This window comes from Salarias fasciatus, chromosome 9, assembly GCF_902148845.1.
Source record: "Salarias fasciatus chromosome 9, fSalaFa1.1, whole genome shotgun sequence".
NCBI lineage: Eukaryota > Metazoa > Chordata > Actinopteri > Blenniiformes > Blenniidae > Salarias > Salarias fasciatus.
The window spans coordinates 3,868,218-3,876,531 of record NC_043753.1 but is presented as its reverse complement, the minus strand read 5'-3'; the positions used below and the strand labels follow the sequence as shown (position 1 = coordinate 3,876,531).

The window sequence follows — 8,314 nt, the reverse complement described above, 5'->3', positions numbered from 1 at the left end:
ATGAAAACTAACATGTTGGCGTTGTGAACACACCATGATGTTATCAAGTACGCTGGTTCCAAGTGTGCATTAACTTCCATGTGTTCTCGCCTCGCCGCAAGTCTGTGCTCGAACTACGACTAACAAGTGTGTTCTCGTCTTTCATCGCACTGTATCAATATCTGGATCAGAGAACTGAACCCTTTTGTGGTTGTCGATAAAGTTTTGTTAAATAGAGTATCCAAACCAACCCAGAGGCGAATAGCGCCACCCAGTGTATCAGAATGTGTTCACAAGCTCTTTTGCAATCCATTATCTGGAATCGATTTGCCTTGACTTGATGGAAGGGTAACCAATCAGCTGTTAGAATCCGCCCACCAACTTTCACGGGCGAGGTCGACAGATAAAATAAATTCATGATCCACTGCAACACATTAAAATAACAGTGAAATAACCACTTTTTTTTTTTACTTAAAATGAATTGGTATTTTAATAAACTAATGAAATATATAACAACACATTTATTTATCCCACTTCAGTAATTAAGTAAATATTGAATTAATGATTCAATTAATTATGTATTTATTTATTTAATTTGGCCCTTTTAGTCCTCCATACTTTGAGCAGCCAGCTGTAAATATTGATGTTTGAAGTGACATAAAGTTCATCTTTCACTTTGTGTTTCACGCTGCATCCAAAACACAGGATCTTATTCTGATAGGCTGATTCGTGTCTCACACTTCCTGCACTGTGAGGGTGTGATTTCAAAGAAACACTGAGGAGGAGGAGCAGCTGCTCAACAGTCCAACCAGGAAACAAGAAGAGAAGAACTGAGTGAGTTCAGACCGTCAGAGGTCACTAACTGGCGGACCGCGGTCCGGACCCGGACCCAGACACCGTCCAATACGGACCGGACTTGAAAAAACTAACAGGGTTTAAATTTGACGGGTCGATCCCAGTTTACCGGCGCAGCTTTTCTAGTGTTTACGGTATTATTTTGTCAGCCGGCTTCTATTTTACCGGCGCATCTTTCTAGTTTTCACGGTATCAGTTTGTCAGCTCAGGAAACACACAGACCAATGACGTACGAGTTCAGCCGTCCCACGTGACGCCACTTGGCCAATGAAGTGTCTGTATTACAGGCGCTAAACATCACGGTCTGTGCATTCCGGAAACAGTTGAGAGGTGCGGGACAGACGAGAGGGGGACAAGCAGTAAATAAATAAAGCGACACCGAGAGGAAGACTTAGGGACGTGTGAGCCAGATAGGGATATCATAAAATCCAGAGAAACTGGCGAGTCTTAAACAGCATCTGAACAATTACAAATGGCGCTGTCTAAAAAAAAGAAAAGGCGAAAACAGCCTTCAACCCGGAGTGGACAGACTCGTTTGTGTTCATCCTGCCCTGTGGGAGCACAAAACCTCTGTGTCTGACATGTTCAGAGACTGTGGCACTCATTAAAAGTGGCAATGTGAAACGCCACTATGAAACAAAACACAAAGATTTTGACCAATCATTCCCCATCAAGTCTGAACTGAGGGCACAGAAAATAAGCAGTCTTAGAGCCCAGTAGGATCAGTCCACCAGGATCCTGACAGTCATTCACTGCCCAGCAACGTGCCAACGAATGTTCCCTCAGAGTTGCTTGGATTCTGGGGCAACACAAAAAAAAAAAAAAAAAAAAAAACATTTCGCATTTAGTGATGAGGAAGTTGTCAAGGAGTGCATGAATTCATTTGATTTGATAGTCAGCGATTGATTACATGCAGACGCTCATAGAACTGCTAGCTTACATCAGCATATATCACACTAATTCAGTTAGACATTATGATGTTCCGGACCTTTGCTTGAACAAATTATCCCTGACCAGACCTCTGTGAATTTTAGTTGCATACCCCTGCTGTAGATGGTAAAAACGGTTCAGACTCAACTTCCAGTCGACTGTCAGAGAAGGAGGAGCAGGTGAGTGTTTGTTTAACTTTTGTCTTGTAATGTCAAAGTGTTTACAACAGAAGAAACTGTGTGAGCTTCCTCTCATGCGACATTTGCTTTCCATGCATGCGCACTGATCCACGCATCCTCGGGGAGCTTTTCCGGCGCTCCAGACTGTTTATCTGCTCTTTTATTGCAGATTATTGATAGAAATGAAGCACATACATCGACAGTATCTTATCATTTAGTATTAGAGTTCATGTCGCCTTGTTTTTTTTTTTCTGTTTCTCCATCGTGGGCGCGCCCTGAGCGATCAAGGAGATATTTTCACTTTCGTCTCCAGACTTCTCCTCCCTCCAGACAGTCTGCTCTCTCCGTCCTCCAGTTTTTCTCTATCTGGATGTCTATGTACAGGGTTTCCCCCAGAAAACTTGCTAAGCCCGGTGGTTGGACTGCTGGAGAAGCCCACCGTATTTATGTAAAAAAAAAAAAAAAAAAAAAAAAAAGTTAAAAGTTGACAGAAATTCGGAAATTATGACTATTTTGTGTTATTGTAAGCATTTTAACATTACTTAAATGCAGAGTCTTACAAAAAGGCATAATCTTAAAGTTTTAACAAACACAAAAAATACAATTAAAATAAATATCAATTGTTTTCAATTAAGTTAAATCCTAATGAATCTTAAAACAAGGCATTGCTGTTCACATTTAAAGGTAAAATAAATTGAAGAAAATAAAAAAGTGCAAACATGATCAAGGTGTAAAAACAGGGCACTCAGAGGCTGAAGAGGTATCTGCTGGACTGTCTAACCACGTCTACTTTTTGAATGAAAAACTAAAGAAAAATTATTAGTTTTTTACAGTTAATAATATTTTATGTTCTTTAAAGGTGCATTAAGGAGTTTACAACCTTAAAAATACTATTTTCCACCATAAATATGTTACACATTTTTAATGATGTGTACAATGTGCCCTGACATATTCATTAAAAGTACCTCTAACAGCGCTAAATTGTCACTTGAAAGTCACAGTGCCGGTCCGGCACCAGCATTTTTTTGGGGAGAATTTGAAAGGAATGACGTAATGCGCGCTCGGCTTGTTCAGTTTCGCTTTGTCTGCCATTACTCCGCCAGAGGCTTAGTGAGCAACAGCTGAGCAGGAGCTTCCAGAAATTAAGAAAAGACTGGCTTCTAGCACTGCCACAGCTCCACACAGACTCCACCAGGTAGAAGAACTTAAATCTTACTTGAGCGCTTCTAAACGAGCGAAGACGGAGTTCCCTCTTCTGTGCACGGAAGCAGACAGGCACGAGTGTTTCACTAAGCTGCATTACGCCCAATGCCTGCAGGGGCGCTGTTTCGCATAAAACGTGCAAACTCCTTAATGCACCTTTAAAGGTGCCTTAAGGAGTTTGCACGGGGGGGGGGGGGGGCAAGTAAAGCCTGGCAGCCCGCCAGGCCTATAAAGCACTGAGGGAAACCCTGATGTAGTCTGATGGCTTCACACTGTCACTTTTCAAAGTTAGTGTCCGTCATAGTTTGTTGGCTGTGGCGCTTTAAACGCACGCGCAACTGGCGCGCACGCGCAACTGGCGCGCACGCGCAACTGGCGCGCACGCGCAACTGGCGCGCACGCGCAACGCGCAACTGGCGCGCACGCGCAACGCGGACACAGAGGAGTCTGATCGCTGACAGTGAGTCTTCAACAGGTTTCACAGCTTTGTCTTGTTGCTGGTTTCTCTCTCAGCCTGACTGAAGATGAGTGATGTGGGTGAAGAGGAGGACAGAGCAGAGTCTGTGGACAGGGAAGAGACGCCAGCTGCTCCTGCAGAGTCCAGGTACAGAATCCACAAAGACACCAGACACAAGAAGAGATGCAGCTCTCAGTGTTTCTGTTGGCTCAAAGTGAGCTTCAAACTGCGTTCACACTGCCAAATGATTTCCGCATTTTTGCGTCCAAATACAATTGAAAACAATGGGGAACGCGCGTTCCTCCGGTGACGCGTCAAGGCCTTTGTATGCTTCTGCGACGCAGCACATACGCTGTCAACACAGCACCCTACGTAGCCGATATGCTAGGGCTTGACGTGCACCTCCCAAAAATCCTAACCACGTGGTGACGTGAACGTTGAGGGCTGTGATTGGTCCACTTTCACGTTGTTTATAGAATGAAGTACAACAATATGTTCACCCCGAATCCTTTTCTGATCTAAACAGTGCTTCGGGAGGAATTTAGATCCAAAATCGAGCGGCGGACATATGCGGCTAGCAGACGGGGCATGGGTAATGACGCTGCTCCTAAAACAGAGTAAATGTTTCTTGGTGTCCACAGAGAGAAGAAGAGCAGTGATGTCTGTGAGGAGCAGCAGGACCAGGGTTCTTCATCAGGACTGCAGCAGCTTCTAGAAGAACATAAGAAGAGTCTGAGGAGGAGATGTGAACGTGTGACTGAAGGAAGTGATGAAGCAGGAGGAGGAAGCCTCCTCAACAGGATCTACACTGAGCTCCACATCACAGAGGGACTCAGTGAGGAGCTTCAGAGGGAACCTGAGCTGAAGTAGCTGGAGACAGCTTCCAGGAAGGAGAGCCTCCATCACACTGCCATCAGGGTTCAGGACATCTTCAAAGCCTCGGCCCAGCAGCTCAGACACATCCGAGTGGTTGTGACCAGCGGCGTGGCCGCGGAGCGGAAAAACCTTCTCGGTGCACAAGTTCACTCTGGACTGGGCCGAGGGCCTGGAGAACCAGGATGTCAGTGTGCTGGTTGTTCTCTCCTTCAGGGAGCTGAACTTGATCAGAGAGCGGCCGTACAGTCTTCTCACGCTGCTCCATGTTTTCCATCCGGCGCTCCAGAAGCTGACGGCAGAGGAGCTGGCTGTCTGCAAGCTGCTGTTCATCTTTGACGGTCTGGATGAAAGCAGACTTTCTCTGGACTTCAGCAGCAAACGGCGGCTGGTTGACGTCTCCCAGCAGTCTTCAGTCAGCATGTTGCTCACTAACCTCATCCGGGGGGATCTGCTGCCCTCGGCTCGGGTCTGGATCACTTCCAGACCTGCAGCGGCCAATCAGATCCCTCCATCATGTGTGGACAGACTGACAGAAGTGCGAGGCTTCACTGACGCCCAGAAGGAGGAGTACTTCAGGAGGAGCTGAGTGATGAGGAACTGAGTAGCAGAATCATCTCCCACATCCAGACTTCCAGGAGCCACATCATGTGGAATCCCAGTCTGCTGGATCACTGCTACAGTTCTGGAGCACATGTTGAGCAGCGAGCAGAGAGGAGAGCTGCCCCAGACCCTGACTGACATGTACTCCCACTTTGTGCTGGTTCAGACACACAGGAAGAAGCTCAAGTACCATGAAGGACCTGAGACGGGTCCACAGGAGCTGACGGAGGCTGACAGGGAGCTTCTTCTGAAGCTGGGCAGGATGGCCTTGGAACATCTGGAGAAAGGAAACATCCTGTTCTACCAAGAAGACCTGGAGCAGTGTGGTCTGGATGTGACTGAGGCCTCGCTGCTCTCTGGAACTTGTACTCATCTCTTCAAAAGAGAGTCTGTGATCTTCCAGAAAGTCGTCTACAGCTTCGTCCATCTGAGTGTTCAGGAGTTTCTGGCTGCAGTCTTCATGTTCCACTGTTTCACCAACAGGAAGACAGACGGACTGAAGACCTTCCTGAAACAGAACAAGACTTTTCATGATAAAGTGTTGAAGTTATTCAGAAAGGGTGATGGTGATGATGCTCTCTCATCTCTGGATGAGTCCCTGAAGAAAGTCCTGCAGAAATCCCTCAGAAGTCAGAACGGCCACCTGGACCTGTTTGTCTGCTTCCTTCATGGCCTCTCTCTGAATCCAACCAGAGACTCTTAGAAGGTATGCTGGGTCGGACAGAGATCAGTCCAGAAACCATCCAGAGAGTCATCCAGAGCCTGAAGGAGATCAACAGTGATGAAGTTTCTCCTGACAGAAGCATCAACATCTTCCACTGTCTGATGGAGATGAAGGACCTCTCAGTACATCAGGACATCCAGAAGTTCCTGAAGTCAGAGAACAGATCAGAGAAACTCTCTGAGATCCACTGCTCAGCTCTGGCCTACATGCTGCAGATGTCAGACCAGGTCCTGGAGGAGTTGAACCTGAAGAAGTACAAGACATCAGAGGAGGGACGACGGAGACTGATGCCAGCTGTGAGGAACTGCAGGAAGGCTGAGTGAGTCCACATGTCATCATGATCAATGTCTCAGTGATGTTTTAGAAAGCAGTTCCTGTAGTTCCTATGAGGAGGTGTTCCTCAATCAGGGCTCAGTATTAACACCTGTCCGATCGTTCTGGAGAACAAAATATGTCGATCAGCAGAAGTGGTCAGTAATGAAGTAAATTTACTTAAGTACTGTATTTAAAGGAATATTTCACCTAGACAACAATTTGGCCTAATTTTCTACGCACCCTCATGCTGAGCAACACTCTGGAGCACTTTTTAAATGTCTCAAATGCAGCCAGAGTTCTGGGGGGATTTTCATTGTCAACAAACTTCCATCTATCAGGGGCTAATGGCGCCCAGAAGAAAAAGGTCCATAAAAGTCCACAAAAACGTGCCTATTTTCCTTCATACTGCTTGTCCGCTGTAATCCAAGTGTCCTGAGCGGGTAACGTCCATAATTAATTCGAAACGAGGTCATTTAGTACATTTTTGGAGCCTAAACAGTGCTCTCTTGTACTTCCACAGTGCACGTCTGCACGCGCACCCTGAACTATGGAAGCTGCGGCAGACCAAACCAGACGCTTGCACGCTTTCAGCAGGACACAGAAGTCAAAGTTTTACAACAGTAGCCAATCACTTTTGTGGTTGTCCACAGCTCGGTCACTCACAGCGGAACTTCTTCTTCTACGCTTGCAATTTATCAGAGTAGTCGCTGAAAACGCGCAAGCGTCTGGCTTCAGACCTTCCAACACCTTTTAGAGGTGAATGGGGAAACCACATGCCTGGGGGCCGGCCTAAGCTGACACGCCCCACGCAGAAAACGCTTCACCAACGGGTGACTGCGCGCAGAGAAGCGGCCGAAGCCGCCATGGCCCGCTGTAATGGCTGATGCAACACCGCTAGAGTGGATGCAGTGTGACCACTGTCCAGCAGGGCCTGGAGAAACTCCAATACTCCACCGACAGCAGAGGAGACCGGGTCCAAACCCCTCTCTGAGCACCACGATGTGAAGAGATGCCACTGAGACCTGTAGGCCTTGACAGTAGAGGGGGCCCTGGCACTCTGGATAGTGGAAACCACCGCTGGGGGGAGGTCTTGTTCCACCAGTCTCACCCTCTCAGCCTCCAAGCCAGGAGTCTCCCACCAAGGAGAGGGTGGGACCTGTAGTCACGCGTCGTGCCCGTCGGGGATCAGCCACGGGTCTCCGACTGCCAACTGGATCAGGTCCTGGAACCACCGGGTGCTCGGGGTGTCCAGGGCCACCACAATCGTGGAGGTTCTGCGCCCTCACCCTGTGCAGCACCGGGGCTAATAGGCGGGTCGGACGGAAAGCATACAGGAGGCCCAGAGGCCAGACTCTGTGCGCGAAGGTGTCTACCCCGAGAGGGGGTCCGTCTGATGACCTGAGCGAGAACCAGCGTGGGCACTGTGCATTCGCTGCACTGGTGAAAAGTTGTGCCACTAGGGGGCCAAACCTGTACCAGAGTCGGGGTGCCACCCACGGGGACAGGCCCCACTCGTCGTGGAGTGGGCCTCCCCGGGACATTCTGTCCGCGCCGACGTTGAGAACCCCAGGCACGTGTCGCTCTCTGAGAGAGGCAAAGTGCCAGTCCGCCAACGGTAGGATCTCCGCCGCCTTGCGATGAAGGGGGGGAGACCGTGTCCCCCCTTTGTGTGTTCAGGTACGCGACCACTGTGGTGTTGTCCGTCCTGATAAGTACATGGCTGCCCTGCAGCCTGGCTTGGAAATGGAGCAGGACCTGCTGTACCAGCGTCATTTCCAGCACATTGATGTGAACAGGCGTGGAGTCCCAGGCACCGCCCACCGCGAGGTGGCCCAGGGTGCCCCCCATCCTGCGAGAGACGCATCCGTGAACACCTTGACGTGATGCAACACGCAGCCCATGGGGACTCACTGCATAAGAAGAGCAGGACCCATCCAGAAAAGGAGATCTGACGTGCCTGGGGTGGGATCGAAACCATTCTGCATCCGTCCCGCTTCCCCAAGCAACGGAGGCGGGCAAACCACCATTGGAGCCTGCGCATGTGCAGAAGGCCCAACCGAACCACAGGGTGGGCCGCGGCCATTATTCCCAGAGCGATCCTGATCAGACGGACCGGGACTAGGGACACCGCCATCAAGGACCTCAGGGTCGACAGGAAGGGGGCTCACCTCTCCTCGGAGAGGTGGGCTGTCATGG

The 8,314-nt window shown here is 49.0% G+C and overlaps 1 long non-coding RNA gene across 1 annotated transcript; it reads left to right on the top strand.

The window, feature by feature from the left end:
* The first annotated feature begins 690 nt into the window (after window positions 1-690).
* LOC115394593 (uncharacterized) lies at window positions 691-3,806 on the top strand. The gene is made up of 3 exons (XR_003932122.1): window positions 691-813; window positions 1,869-1,943; window positions 3,660-3,806. It is a non-coding gene; the product is annotated as an uncharacterized LOC115394593 (long non-coding RNA).
* The last annotated feature ends 4,508 nt before the right edge of the window (window positions 3,807-8,314 follow it).